At 41.4% G+C, this 15,360-nt stretch overlaps 1 protein-coding gene and 1 long non-coding RNA gene across 6 annotated transcripts in view; one reads left to right on the forward strand and one right to left on the reverse strand.

The window, feature by feature from the left end:
* LOC132433837 (uncharacterized) overlaps positions 1-1,395 on the reverse strand; it is a 135,760-nt gene extending 134,365 nt beyond the window's left edge. Inside the window, exons 1-2 of the long non-coding RNA XR_009521216.1 lie at positions 1,207-1,395; positions 141-283 (exon numbers count right to left, since the gene is read on the reverse strand). This is a non-coding gene — a long non-coding RNA (uncharacterized lncRNA). The remainder of the gene's footprint in view (positions 1-140; positions 284-1,206) is intronic.
* Positions 1,396-1,568: 173 nt separating this feature from the next.
* Positions 1,569-15,360, forward strand: part of SLC16A7 (solute carrier family 16 member 7) — a 160,318-nt gene continuing 146,526 nt past the window's right edge. For 3 of the 5 annotated variants that reach the window (XM_060025127.1, XM_060025133.1, XM_060025137.1), the window contains exon 1: positions 1,569-1,770. The gene's annotated coding sequence lies outside the window, so the exon portion shown is untranslated. Of the gene's footprint in view, positions 1,776-15,360 lie in introns of all 5 variants that reach the window. The other 2 variants (XM_060025128.1, XM_060025136.1) reach the window with 1 other exon arrangement.

Here is a 15,360-nt window from a genome sequence, read left to right on the forward strand (position 1 = left end):
TTTTGCATCTCCTCGTATCTAGAAAAGCACTAAAGTCTTTTATGGTGACGTCTGCTCCTCACGACTAGCAGAAACCTTCTGCAAAAATGTGTGCTTGACTGCATGCACCCCGCCTTCACCACAATCACATATATACTGACCTTCCGCCCGCCTCTTCAGAGCGCTTTCTCCGAGCTTTCTGAAACGCTGTTTCCTGGGCTACAGACTTCATTTTGCCCCAAATAAAACAACTCACAGCTCTCATGTTGTGCATTTTTTCCAGTCAACAAATCTCATATGGCTACTGTATTGAGAAAATCCATATAAGTACTTAGAACAGTGCCTGACAATGATAAGCACTTGATAAATAAGTAATTATAATGATTATTACTACCATATTGCCATTTTGATTCTTTGTCCCTTGGACTTCAAAATTCCACTTACTTCAACTAAATTACCTTGGCTTTTTAGAAATGATTTAATTTCTAGAACAAACAAGAAAAGCTTCTAAGAAGTTATATTTTTATCTAAGGTTAATGCAACATTTTATCTTTTTCACTTTTTTGGAGCAGGAAAGGGGGGTGGGTCAGTTAAATGGACAGAAAAGCTGGAATATGAATTCTCAAATCTAAGCCCCCTCTTTTTTCTCCTGGATTGTTTCCTTTCCTCTAAGTAGTACTTCAACTTTAAAAACATTAGAGGAACCAATGTAAATGTTCATTTCCAGCCCTCCTTTCCAACTTCCCCCAAAACATGTTCTAGACAGCGGGGAAATGTAAAGGTAGAAGAAACAAAACCAAGACTGGTATTACCATTATCCCTAGCATTATGTATTGTCAAATAACTTAATCCTATTTTGAAGAATTAAATAATTTGAGAAACTAAAACTGATTCATTTATAAGTGACCTTCTTTCACTTCTTTCCTATTTTCGAGTTCTTGCGCTACGCCTCCACGCCCCGGGGTGTAAATTTTATTTTTCCCTTAGTGTGAGGGATTTGGTTGGCAAGCCTAATCTCCAACACTGAAGTCGCCCCTCCCGCCTCCCTGCCCCGGGCGCCCCCCTCCAAAGACCTCCAGTGAAAAAAGGCCCAGCACTTTGCCTGCAAGCTCAAATGAGACTCTTCTCTTCTCCCTGCCTTCGGCCAGGTTCCTCGCCTTTTGCATGGCTTTCCTCACCCCTAGGTTGCACCACTCCCTGCGGTATCTAAACAGAGCTACCACACACCTGGCTGCTAGGTTAGGTGCCAAAGTACTTCGGGTAAAGCGTGTTCCGACTGATCTGGAGCAACAGTTCTACCAGACTTGTGTCTTTCTCTCAGGGTCAAAACTAAAATCCGAAGTGGAGCGCCCCGAGCCACAGAGAGAGCGTCTACAGCGTTGACAGTGGCCTGGAGCATGCTCAGTCCGCCTGGAGTCACTGGGCGGCGGCCGGCCCCCACTCGCGGCCCCCGGACTCAGGCGGAGCCGCGGGAGCTCGCGGCCACCCTCCTCCTCCCCGCACCCCCTCCCCCGTCCCCCCGCCCTCCGCCTCCCCCGTCCCCCCGCCCTCCGCCTCCCCCCGCGGCGCGGCGCGCGCTCCCGGGCATCCACAAGGGAGCTCAGCCGCCTCGCCTGCCCTCCCCGCCGCCTCCACCTCCTCCTCTTCCACCTCCTCCGGCTGAGGCGGGCGAGGACTCGTCCGGGGACATAAATAAATAAATAATTCCATTCACCCGGTGACAGCGAGGCGAACCGCCGGCGGCCGGCGGGGGACGGATCGCTGCAGCGCCCACCCTGTGCCGGAGACCAGGTAAAGTAAGTTACACCCCGGGAGGAAAAGAGCAGAGGACTGGGCGCCAGCGGAGAGGAAGGCGAGCGCTCATCAGTCACCCGAGCTGCCCGGGGAACCGCACGCGTGTGTGTAAATAATGGCCAACATGTGACACGCACGCCAAAGCCATTAGCCGGCGAGCCCTTATATAGACAAAATTCCCCCAGGCGGCTGCCGGAGGAGAGTTCGCGTCACACGAGCGCGGACCTCAGCCGGGTGCAGCCCCGGGGCGCGCGCGCGCGCGAGCGTCGGAGAGGGGGGCCAGAGGGGTCCGGGGCGGAGAGCGCTCCGTGCGCCCGCGTGCTTCCGGCCAGGCGACGCCAAAGCTCCGAGCTTCTGCGCAGAGGCTCTGCCGGCGCGGTGCTCCCCCCATCCTTACCCCACGAGTCCCTCCGGCAGGTTCCCGCCTGGCGTGTGCCGCTTGCGCTTCTCAGCAGCATCCCGCCCCTGGCCCGCCAGCACCCCGGGGTGGCCTCGGCCGCAGGAGCTGGGGATGGGGGGTTGGTGAGAGAGTGTGTACGGAGCATCTTCTCTCTTAGCAGATGGTGGGGGCTCGGAGAGGCTGGAAGGAGAGGACGCAATACCAGGGGGTTCGAGTTTTGTTCTTTTTCGGTCCACAGGTAGCGTGGCGGGGGCGAGGCCAGTCGGGGGCAGAAAAGGAGTGTGACTTGACGAGGGCGGAGGAGGGCCTGCGCCTCCCGGGCTCACGCTGGGTTTCCTGCGTGAGCTGCTGCGCCGCGCTGGGGGTGCCAGGCCCGGCCAGGTAGCGCGGGAGGCTGGCGAGGTTCCTCCTTCAGGCGGATGCTGCTTCGCAGCTGCTCCCTCCACCCCCATTTTCTCCCTTACTTCCGCGAAACGGGATTGCAGACTGCCTTGGCAGGGCTGGGGGGGGAATTTTGTGGTCTACGTCAATAGTACTGAGTGGGGTAGTAGTACGAAAGCTAATGTTTCGTGTCCTCCTTTCTTGGGTCTGTTAAGGGACGCAGCAGAGGAATAAAAGCACGGGCAGTGGTGAGGGTGATGTGAAAAAGCCTGGAAACAGTGGGCACTAGGTGCCGTTTACTGGCACCTCATGCTTTATGAGTAAATCCAAACTGGGAACTCGGGAGGGCTGCAAACTTTCAACAGACACGTCGGCTTGAATGTGCTGTGTCATTGAAACCTCAAGAACTACGTGTGCATTTGGGGGAGAGTGGCTGAAAAATTAGAGCTGGGTGGTGGCTGCAGAGAATGATGAGGATTGGACAAGGTGACCCTTATTTGGCCCTGGTGAGGCAATCCTAGCTCCACTTTCTGCCTCTGACCACAGTGCATTTGAAGCAGTCTAAGTCAGCTGGCCTGAATGATCTCAGTAAAAGGGAAGGATTACGGTAAGCAACTCAGTGTGTTGCATAACAATTCATAAAGTCAGAAATTAGTTTTTGCAAAATTCATAGCAACAGTTTGCAATTAAGTACTGCTCCCCCCACCCCCGCTCGGACTATTTTAATAATGGTAAGCGATCTGAAATTTTAACACCTTCTCCCCAGTGTCCTAGTTAGTTCACCTTCCTTTAAATGCTCAGTTTATTTCTAGACATGCATTTACTCTTCTATAATATCTGGCTGATATCTTTGGCCTTGAGCCCTCCTGAAGGGGAAGAGGGCAAAGAGGCTTAAAGAAATATACTTTATCCAGAGTTATATTCCTGGTTCATGTATCTAAAGTAAAAGAAGTCTCCTGCAATTGCTTTTCATTCTGTATTCATTTATCAAACATGTTTTTGAGACATTCACATGGGAAAAGGTAATTAACTTTAGAGTTAGACCTAGATTTCAAGCTCAGTTCCGCACTTTTGTAAAATTGGGTAATTATTTAACAATCTCATCGTCAGTTTTTCTTATTCATAAAATGGGATTCGTGGTATCCACCCTGAAGTGCTATGGTGAGGAATAAAGTATACGGCAAACACTTAATAAATAAACTAGCTATTTCTGAACCCCTAAAATCACCCCAGACACTGTACTGTGGTTCCCAAGATGAAGGAGGTTGGAATTCTGCTCTCCAAAAACTCAACGTCTAGTCATCTAGGATAATCTTCCTCCTGTCCTCTTTGTTATCAGTCAGTTTCCTCTCAGTGGAAGAAGCATATATGTCAAATAATTTGAAAGGGATGTGGCAATTTCAAGAAATTAAGATGTGCTAAAAGGCAAATTTGAGAAGGGTACCTTGCCTCAGAAACCTGTGTGTTCAGCCCCATCCATTTGCCCATTGAGAGTGACCCAGTATAAACAGGTAATGGAGGATTTTCTCTTGTTATGAGGGCAGGACATCCCTTCCCCGAAGAAGGTCTTTGCTAATGAATTGATTTCCATTTTTTTGAGAGACTGAGCAGCAAGTTTTTTCTGCACTTTGGACAGACTAATCCACTCACTCTGAGAAGCCCAAGAGTATAGTAACTATAACAACATTTCTGTAATGCTACCATGTTCTGGGCACTGTGCTACCACTGTCTATTAACTCCTTTTATCTCCTTAACAATCCTGAGGTAGGTCTGTCAATATCCACATTTATAGAAGAGCAATTGAGGTACAGAGAGTTAAGAAAGTTGCTCAGTTTGCACAGCTAGCAAGTGGCTGAGTTGGGGCAAGCACCCAGGCAGGCTGTCTGATTTTAACCACTGAGTGGTACGGCTTATGCTGCACGAAGCTGAATGAGGGCAGGGACTTTGTCTGTCGTGTCCTCTCTTCTCAGTGCAGTGCCTGGCAGGTGATAGTCCTGAACAGCTGCTTATAGAAAAAATGAAGCGCGGAGGGACAGGAGGAGAAACAAACAAGGGAAGAGTGAGCCTCCTTTCCTGCCTACAACTCTAAATCTGGCAGGGGAATCCCTCACGGACTTTGCCTGGGGGACAGGATAGTTGAGGATCTTTTGAAGAGTTGTTTGCCTGGTCCCGCATTATTTATTCTGTGTAAGCACATGCATAGAAATAATTCATGGTAGCTAGTGTCAGGTATTAAATGTTTGGCATTAAGGCTACTAGGTTGTTATAAGGTTCACTGGCTTGTTTTTCTTAACAGATTTTTGGGAACCTTTTGGAGAGCCAAGTTTCTCAATAGATGGCATGATAGTGCTGGATTGCATAATAAGCCACTGAATGGACTCTCATTGTCTGAGAGGTCATCCTTGTTTGTTCGAGGCTTTCTCAACTATTTGGATCAAAGTGTGCAGGAAATGTGTTGGGAAACGACTGCTCACTAAGTTTCAGTGTGTAATAGAATTTTTTTTTTAACTGACGGAGCAAGCTTCGTTTTCTCAGTTGGTCCCTTAAATGGTGAATCCAGGGTCCTAATCTGCCTACTTGGAAGATCCAGTAGTTTTTATTAATCTTTATTGAAATCCCAAATAAGTTCTTGAAAATTTTACAGGACATTTGGGTGACAACTACAAAATGCTGGTGTAAAGATATTGTTGTTAAAAATTTTGTACACTTAGGATAGCCCCACAAAAAAATGACATACTGTGTGGTTCAGATATCTGAACTGGTGATTACTGTTTATTTGGCATTAAAACAGAAACTTTCAATGGAAAATATCTAGTATGGGTGGTAACACAGAGAAATATTCGTTTAAATAAATAAAGATCTGTACAAACTGTTGGTATTTTTAAAAAGCAGTTAAATTAAACATTGGCTGTTTCCTCACCTAATAACACAATGAAATGTATTCTTATTAATCATGTACACCCCTAAACAGATTCTGATTAGAGCTAATACGTAGAAGAGTTATAGATTATAAGAAGCTGCCCTACTAAATAATTTACTTGAAGACCTATTTCTTTTGGAACTAGATTAGATATGAATAAACAGTAAAACTAAAAGGCATGTATTTGCTTGAAAAGTTTCTAAGGGATGAACTGTATTAATGATATTTGCCTGTTTTTGAAACTGATTCTCCAAAATTTCAGAATCTGAAGTTCTATCAGTTTTTCTCAAATATACAAAAGGTGCATTCAGTGATAAACAGCATTATGTGACAGTGTTTCTAAACAGGTGACACTGTTGGCATTTTGGGCAGGGCTCCTCTACATGGATTAGCAATGCCTCTTCTATTGCAGGACATTTAGTGTGTATGGCCCCTGTCCTCCATATGCTGCTAGAGTCCCCTCAGTCATAATTACTGAAAATGTCCCCTGAAATACCTTTTGGAAGAGTAGTACTAGATGGGATTGAAAACTATTGGCCAATAAGATCAAATTGAGAATGTTTAAGGAGATTATCCTTGAAATGCGTGTACCTTCCAATAAGAAATTCTTTTGTTTTTTCTTCAAAGGATAAAAAGAGTAATCTCCTGTGAAACTACTTTGATTTAAAGGAGTGAGTCCTTCCCCCTAAAGTATATTAAGTATTAATATTTCAGAATCAGGTTATAATTGGCCTCTGAGGGTCCAAATCTTCATTCGCTTCACACTGTCAACAGCCTCTGGTAACGTTGGCACCTGCTGCTTCTTAAACTCTTCTCTTCTGTGTGCTCTTTGTGCCCCTCTTACTTCTCTGACTGCTCATTGGTGGCTGCTTCTTCGGCTTTCCTTTCATCTCCTGCTCACTCAAGTATGTGTTCCTCAATTTCCGTTTGAGTTCTTCTCTTATCTGTATTTGATCCATTGGCAAAGCTCATCCTCTCTTGGCCTGTGTTTTGACCTCAGTAGGAGTAACGCCCAAGTCATTATCTTCAGCCCTGACTTTCCCATAGCTCCAGGCAGCCCTTTCCAAGTACCTGCTGGACGGCTTACCTCTTCTGTGCTTCTGACACGGCTAACACCCTGTGGACTCTTCTGAACACTGTCTTTCCTTTCCAATGAAAGCCCCTGTTGCTTTCATTGGTATTAACATTCTCTTCTAGAAGCTTTTGAGACCCTCAACACCCCCAGCCTTACGTCTTACAGTCAGGTGCTAAGACCTGATATCCAAAATGCTTCTTTCACCAGTTTCCTCTTTTCTGATGCTGCCACAGAGTTCAGGCACATTTGACATACTACCTAGAGTCATGTCCTAGTCTCTTAGCGGGTCTCCTCATTTCTAGTCTCTCACTGTACCAGTTAATTCTGTACGTACCACGAGATAGTCTTACTGAAATACACCTCCTTTTCCTATTTGTTAATAGCACTTTGTGACTCCCATTACCTAGGTCTAAGGACCAAGGTTTCAACCTCTGTAATTCCAAAAAGGTTTTCCAGGCTCATCTCCCACTGCCACCATCCTCGAGTCAAATTGACCTGTCCCCTGTGCCTCATTTATCTTCATTCTATTTCCTGACACCACACCTTTGGTCTTGCTGTTCTTTCACCTTAAAATGCTCTAACCTCCTGCTATTTTCATGTCTAGCTTCAACCTTCAAAGCTGAGCTTAAACACCACATTCAGATTTCCTCCGAAGCCTCTGGATAGGTAGAAGAAGCTTTTCTAAAATTTCGGTAACATTGCATTGTAATCTGTCTTGTGTGTTTTAAACATTGTATTATAGTTGCATATAGATTTGTATATCTTTGGTTTCCCTATATACTACGAATTTCTGGGTATTGGGAATAATAACATATCCATATTTACATATCCTTTAGCACTTTGGTGGATTACGGAGTTACATGGGACTTAGAGGACATTGGTTTCTGCTTTTCTTTATTGTTTCTTCAGCATTTTCAATATACCACCATCTATTTTTATTTTAAGTATGTTCACTGAGGCAGCCTGTTCTTTTAGATACAGTTCCAGTTGTGACTGCATTCTTCTTGCTTCTACCTAGGACCCTCACACAGCTTTCCAGGGCCACACAAAATAAATCTTGCTCTGGGTTGATTGAGAGCCTGTACCTATGTGGTGACAGCTCACGTTCTTACGTTTTCGCTCTGAATTTAACATATTCCGTTTTTCTACCTGTTCTTTACGGGACCTGGTGAAGCTATTTTTTAAGGCCATTGTGTTTCTGGAAGCATTCAAGTTTAGGAAAGTCCATATATGTACAAAAGAGTTCAAGGATGAAAATGGTTGCTTATAAATATAAATGTTTGAACCCTTGTTCATGAGCCCATTGGTCATCAATATTATCTCTTTTCAGATGAAGTCAGAAGGTGGGAAATAAAGGCATATAGAGGGATCCACTTTTGGAAGAACCCACTGTTACCTCAGGGCTGAACATTTTCTTTCCGTGGCCCTCAGTGTAGTGAATGAATGAATAAACCACCGAAAGGAAGGAAAGAGGGAAAATTCACTTTAAATTTTGGTTACAATTAGATATTAGCCCCTCAGTTAAATTATTTACCTTTGTAGATTAATGCCGTAAGAGGTAAAGCACCTAAGATGCTGTGTGTATCTGTGTGTGTGAGTGTGTGTGTAAGAAGTGAGTTTAGAGACCAAAGATGTGGCTATTAGGTAAAGCTATAGAGATCACTTTGAGTAAAAATAGCTTGCCTTTATCAAACACTTCTATGTGTCAGGCATCATTTTACATATTCATTTTACACATTTTAACTCATTTAATCCTCCAAACCTTATGAGGAAGCATTGTTTTGACCCTCATTTTACAGGTGAGGGAATTAGGGCAAGAGGTTAAGTATCTCGCCCAAGGTGTGTACGTCTTGTCAGTGGAGGGATCTGGATTTGAATATATTAACCACAATAGACCTTCTCAATATTAGTATTTTAAAATATGTAGTTCTGCAGTAGATTTTAAGAGATTCTAGAGGAAGGAAGTTTGAGAAATGTTAAAAAAAAAAAGACCAGTCAAGGATAACGAATCTTGATCTGTTAAAACAGAGTCAGCAGAATGATAAGACTTCCTTACTGTTTAAAGGAAGTATCTGGAACCAAACTAAGATGCTTAGAAAAAATAATGACTTCTTATCACGCTTAGAAAAAATGATGACCTCTTATCGCCTGTGGACTCAGGGAGGCTGGGGAACCATTAGGGACTGAAGAAACAGTAAGTCCCGGATGTTATCCCTTTAGCACAGGTAGCAAGATGATAGGGGTGGACTGGGCATGGGGTGGCAAGTCTCTTGTGGACACCCCAGGCTGTGGGCACCAGTGGGTACATGAACAGAGTAGTGTCTAGAGAATTCCCATGGATGTATAGATGTCAGATCTGCAGTGAAGTGGGCTTTTGAATAAAGCCTATGACGTATTTCAAGCCAGACAATGTAATCCTTTAATAACAACTATTTATTCATCCACTGCGCTCCCAGACACCGTTTTAGATGTTAGAGATGGCAAACAGGTAAGCTCCTTTTAGTCTTGAGTCCCACAAATAAAGGAACATATTCTCAAAACAAGGCTAAGCAATTTATGTCCTTCAGTCAGCTTTTTGTAGACCTCCGATGTCGTCTTCACTCTGTAGTTTGTCTCAGTCTGTGGTTCTCTCTTTTCTCTTTTCTCCATCACAGTGTCACATGGTAGATCAGAGGCTTTGTGGTTAGTTAGATAGACCTTGATGGAACTTTGACTTAGCCACATCTCAGCTGTTTAACTCAAATCAAGATACGTGAACCTTCAGAGCCCCAGTTTCCTCATTTTAAAAAATGGAAACAATAAAACCTATATCACAGGATTGTTGCTGGAGAGTAAATAAATAATGCAGGTAACTTAGAAATGGTAATCATAATCATTTTGCTTTTATCTCTACCAGTATTTTTGGTGCATCTTGAGGCAGGGCCTCTTTATTTTTGAGGAATTCTTTTCTGTGCACAGGTATTTATGAATTATAATATTACTGTTCACAGCCTGAGCCAAGTAGGAGATTCATAAAACAACAACAACTCATTGACTTTACAGTTATGTGGGTCTTTCCCATATAGACAAAGCTCTGGTTTTTGGTACATATAGGAAGACAACTCAACACTGATATTGATGCTGCAAAAATATTTCAGTGCTAAATTTTTCACTTAAACACAATGTTAGTAACATCAGTTGGGACTGTATCCCAAGGGAATTTTAAGATGGAAATTTCTTATTTTCCACTTAGAAGTAGCAGTGCACATAAGCACATTTAAAAGCTATGACAAAGAGAAAAACAATAGTCATTCTATTATCACGACTTAGAGACATTTATTCATATTAAGATGCAAACTTATGGCAACGTAATTATTGGTACCATGTAAGTGCTTCTTATGTGTCTGATCTCTTAAAAATAGAATTTCTATTCCTCATTATTACCAAGTAAGATATATTATATTCATTTACAGGTAGAATAAAGACTCAGCAAGATGAGGCTGCCCATTAGAGAACCCTAAGAGTCAATGTCTCAGTAGATGTTTCAATGTAGGTAGGATGCTAATGGCAACTAGATCTTGCTCCCAAATCTTAAAATCAGTTTAAATCAGTAAATAATTAAGTATTGCTCCATGAAGTAATATGCACAGAGACCTGAAAAGATCATGTATAAGACATCTTTCCTGACCCCCCTGAGGAGACACTAATTTCAGAGACATTCTCTATGTGTGTACAGTTAAAGGTACAATCCAGAGTAGGACTGAGTGTCAAAATAAAATGATAAAGCAGTGATTGTCTACGGCAGAGGTTGACAAAGTATAAATAACCCTTGGGCCACATCTAGCCTGCTACCTGTTTTCATAAGTAAAGTGTTTCTGGAATATAGCCACACCCATTGGTTTCTGTATTTTCTGTAGCTGATTGCCTGCTGCAGACAGAGTTGAGTAGTTGTGACTAAGTCTGCAAATCCTAAAATATTTACTATCTTTCAGTTTAGAGAAAAATACTTGTTGACTCCTGCTCTAGGAGTCCAGAAGAAGGAGACTTTACTATGTAACGGAGCAATCAAAGAAGGCTTTAATGAAAGAAGTGGAAATGTTTTTAGAGCTGAGAGATGAATAGTCTTTAAGTGAAACGAGGAGATGGTCATTATAAGTGCCCCAAAACTCGAGAGTAAAAGCAAAAAACACATGGATAAATACAAAAGTCTGCTGAAGTATAAGGATTATATTTCTGTATATAATTCATATAATACTCATTTATCTTTGAGTATACTTTTTGTAAGTATTCATCTAGAACTGTGATTCTTAAACTTGATGGGACATTTGAATCAATTGGTAAAAAATAAGATATATTTTTTTACTCATTGATCTGTGATACTGAACTGTGGAAAATCACTAATCTAGAATACTTATTCATTTGCTATTTTCTGTTGAGGACAGAGAATATTTTTTTCTCAAATGGTATCTCTGCCTCCTTAAAGTACATGCATGCTGGACATACATTAATAATTTTGCTAATCACTAGTTATAATAAAAATAATACTAGCTATTGAGCACACAGCTAGGTGCCAGCACTATGCCAAGAGCTTTTTATACCTTCTCACATTAAAAATTTACAGTAGCCCAATGAGGTAGATGTTATTATTCCCATTTTGCAGAAGAGAATACTAAGAATAGATGGAACAAGTGATTAATTGCCTTTATACTACAGTAGTAGTAAATAGACCCTCTTTAATATCACCAAGAAATTGACTTTTTTAAAAAGAGAAACTTTTTTGTGTGTGTATTTTTTTTTTTTTTTTTTTTTTTTTTTTTTGCGGTACGCGGGCCTCTCACTGTTGTGGCCTCTCGCGTTGCGGAACACAGGCTCCGGACGCGCAGGCTCAGCGGCCATGGCTCACGGGCCCAGCCGCTCAGCGGCATGTGGGATCTTCCCGGACCGGGTCACGAACCCGCGTCCCCTGCATCGGCAGGCGGACTCCCAACCACTGCGCCACCAGGGAAGCCCTGTATTTTTTTTTTAATTAATCTATTTTATTTATTTTTGTATGTGTTGGGTATTCGTTGCTGCGCGCGGGCTTTCTCTGGTTGCGGTGAGCAGGGTCTACTCTTCGTTGCGGTACGCAGGCTTCTCATTGTGGTAGCTTCTCTTGTTGTGGAGCACGGGCTCTAGGCGCACGGGCTTTAGTAGTTGTGGCACGCAGGTTCAGTAGTTGTGTCTCGTGGGCTCTGGAGCGCAGGGTCAGTAGTTGTGGCTCACGGGCTTAGTTGCTTTGCAGCGTGTGGGATGTTCCTGGACCCGGGCTCGAACCCTGCATTGGCAGGCAGATTCTTAACCACTGCGCCACCAGGGAAGTCCCTAAAAAGAGAGACTTTTGGAGGTAGGGCATAGATAGGAATGGGCTTTCAGAAATTTAAAAAAAGTGAATTTGCCAATTTGTTCTATTATGTGACTTCTTTTCTTTTAAAAGCATTGTGCCATATTTTTATAAAAGTTGAGTCTGCTTTCACTACAAATTATTCTACAAATTTTTATTGAACATACTGATGTTTTTTTGGACTGGAACTTTCTGTACCCTTTCTGTTTCTCTTGTTTCTGTCACTTTCTGTCCATAGATCTTAACCTTGTCTCTTAAGGTTCAGTTATTTGTAATGTCCTTCCTTTCTTCCTTCTTTTTCTGTAGTATCCCTTCCTAATATCATATAGATTCCAGTTACTTATTGCCTGGTGTCTTCAATGTAGCAATAAAATGCTTGAATGCATTTTCCTAAAGCCATGGTCTCTTTCAGAAGAAAAAGAATCGATGCAACTAAATACCCGTTTCTTTTTCTGAACTTAAAAAGTGGCAGGTACTGCAGGAATATTTGCATATCACTAATTGGTATGACAACATAATAAGTAGATAGGAAAAGGTGAATGATTCGGAAGAAGCCTCAGGGAATATAAGAAAATGTAAGTCCATCCCCTGTGGACCACATTAGCATCTCTGTGGGGAGTCACCTGGCCGCTGTGTCCCGGGGAGAACATTAATTACACTCAGTAATGGCCTGCTACTGGAGGATTTACAGATGTCAGATCTCAAGCTCATCTAAACATTATTTCCCTTTTTATCGTTAATTTTCTTAGTAATATGTGCTGTAATTTAAGGGAAAGAAAGCACTTCAATGAGGAAGCATGCAAATTTTTATTGCTTTAAGTTTATTTTTATCAGTAACAGATATATTACTCTATTAAGCTATCTGGGCCCATTATCTACATTTATTTTCAAATATTCCAAAAAAAGGGCCTATGCACTTCTATAGCTGTATCACCAAATTAAAAATCTTATTTTAAATGCTTAGAAACCTAATTATTACTGTTCATTGGGTTACTTCAGTACTGATGATCAAAATTATTATGCATATTTGACCTATAACTTTCACTTCAGAGTGAACGTTCCATCCAACTTTTTTAGTCTATAATCTATTTTAAATTATTTCACATTTTATTAGAACTCTTATTTTACTAGCTTTTGTCTTGAAGCAGTACTACTAATGTCTCCTCAGCTATACATTCAGATATTGAGTTGTGGTCTATAAAATCTAAATTTAAAAATGTAATTTTTTGCTATTCTCTTGGTGTCCAAAGGATTTACACACTCAGATTTTTGGGATTGGGAAAGGGAAAAGAGAAGACACATATCATACTTGGTGCTGGCTGTGTGCCCGAGATAAAGCTGCGGGCGCTTTACATGTATCACCTCACATAATCCAGAAAGTCATTGTCTGACCAGCAGCCCTATAATATGGGCATCTGGCATTGTTATCACTAATTTAGAATGAATTGAAGTATCTGATATCTCAAGTAGGTTAGGTCACAAAGCTCTATTTTCAAAATCCACATTTTTCCCTATGTTCCATGTAGTTGTCCCAGGTAGGAGTAGATTCCTCCATCTTTGCATAAACATATTATAGAAAAGGGAAACTGTAGGGAAGATAAAAGAGAAATACTTAGGATTCTGTCCTTCTGAATTGTGCTACTTTTTAAGAGTCATGCTTTTAAGTATCAGAATCGCACCTGGAAGTCTTTCACAAAAAAACAAATGACAAAATTAAAAGGACAAGAAAAATGTTGGCAAAATTGTATTTTGTCCCTCTTCTACATTGTCTCAGTCTGTTTGGGCTGGTATGACAAAATACCACAGACTGGGTAGCTTATAAACAACAGAAATTTCTTTCTCAGCGTTCTGGAAGCTGGAAGTCAGAGGTCAGGGTGCCAGCCTGGTCGGTTGAGGGCCTGCTTCTGGGTTGCCGACTTTTAGCTGTGTCCTGGCGTGGTGGAAGGGACTCTGGAGCTCTGTGGGGTCTGTATAAGAGTACTAATCCCATTCATGAGAGCTCCATCCTCATGACCTAAGCACCTTACAAAGGCCTCACCTCCTGAAACCATCACACTGGGCATTAAGATTTGATCATGAGTTTATGGGGCCACAAGCATTCAGACCATAGCACACATACATAATCCTTCTTTCAAAAATGTCAGCTCCATGAACTGTGTATACTGGGACTGAAGTTAGTACCAAGAAATCGAGTAGGCACGGATAACACTATTGAATTAAGGCTATGTTTAAATAAATTGGGATCCGAATATTGTTTACTTTTTTCTAGTACTTGATTATGCTTTTTTAAATAGGTACATTCAGCTCCAATTGTACCTTAATAAGAAAAACAATTCATGACACATTAAAAAAAATCTTAGTAATAATTGGTTCATTAAAGTACTGTAACTTCATTATAACTTGAAATTCAGTGTAAGAGTTCGTCTTACACAGAGTCCATTTCAAAAGTCCATTTCAAAAGGATGTTTTAGAAGGAAGTCCCCCACTATAAGCAATTTAGCTCTTTACCTTAGCCTTGTTATAGGAACGGGAGCATTCAGCTGTAGCACCTTGAAGATGGTGCTGTAATGAAATCCTAGCATCATTGTTTTAAAATGTATTCCTTTTGTAGTAGAACAACTTCAAAATATATGATTGAGGTACTACATGTTTTAAAATGTGAGACAGTTGAATTGAACGCTATGTCTTATTTATCCAGTGTCTGATACACTTACAGTGTGAATGGGACTTTTCTTTACAGTTGAAAAGAGAATATAATTGGTTCATTGCAATTAAAATGTCCTTTCCTTGACTCCAAAAAGGAGGTGTGGGAAAATTTATCAGGTATTATTACCATCTACTGAATAGTATTTTATAGGACAGAGTTGATGGGGAAAACAGGAAATGCTCTGATGTTAATTGAACACTTGTATGGACAGTTTAAGAGCACAGACAACCTATGTCTTAGACAATCTATAGCATTTAAGTTGTAGTTTACCAAAATCAAGAGTCTAAGGCCAATAATTCAAACAAAGAGAAATTATGCAACTAAGGTATTCCTGTATGCAGAGGGCCTCTTCCACAAAGGTGGAACTAGAGATTCAAGTTGAAAACATACAGGATTATGATCAATAATCCTATGAATAATTATTAATTAATCCTGAACACAAATATAATATCCCCAAATAGTCCATTGGGGTTAGAAAAGTTTCTACATGGACTGTTTTAGCTCCTGAGAAGGGCCATCTTTTGTAATCAAATCATTAATGATTTCAAAGGAAGTGGTTCTGATATGCTCTTTATGTTATTAAAAGGCATCAGAATAATATAAGGTAGTTGAAGTGCCATGATTTTTTTTAATTGAAATACAGTATAGTTGATTTACAATGTTGTGTTAGCTTTCAGGTGTACAGCAAAGTGATTCAGTTATATACATATATATATATATATATATATATTCTTTTGCAGATTCT

This window comes from Delphinus delphis, chromosome 11 (assembly GCF_949987515.2).
Source record: "Delphinus delphis chromosome 11, mDelDel1.2, whole genome shotgun sequence".
Classification (NCBI taxonomy): domain Eukaryota; kingdom Metazoa; phylum Chordata; class Mammalia; order Artiodactyla; family Delphinidae; genus Delphinus; species Delphinus delphis.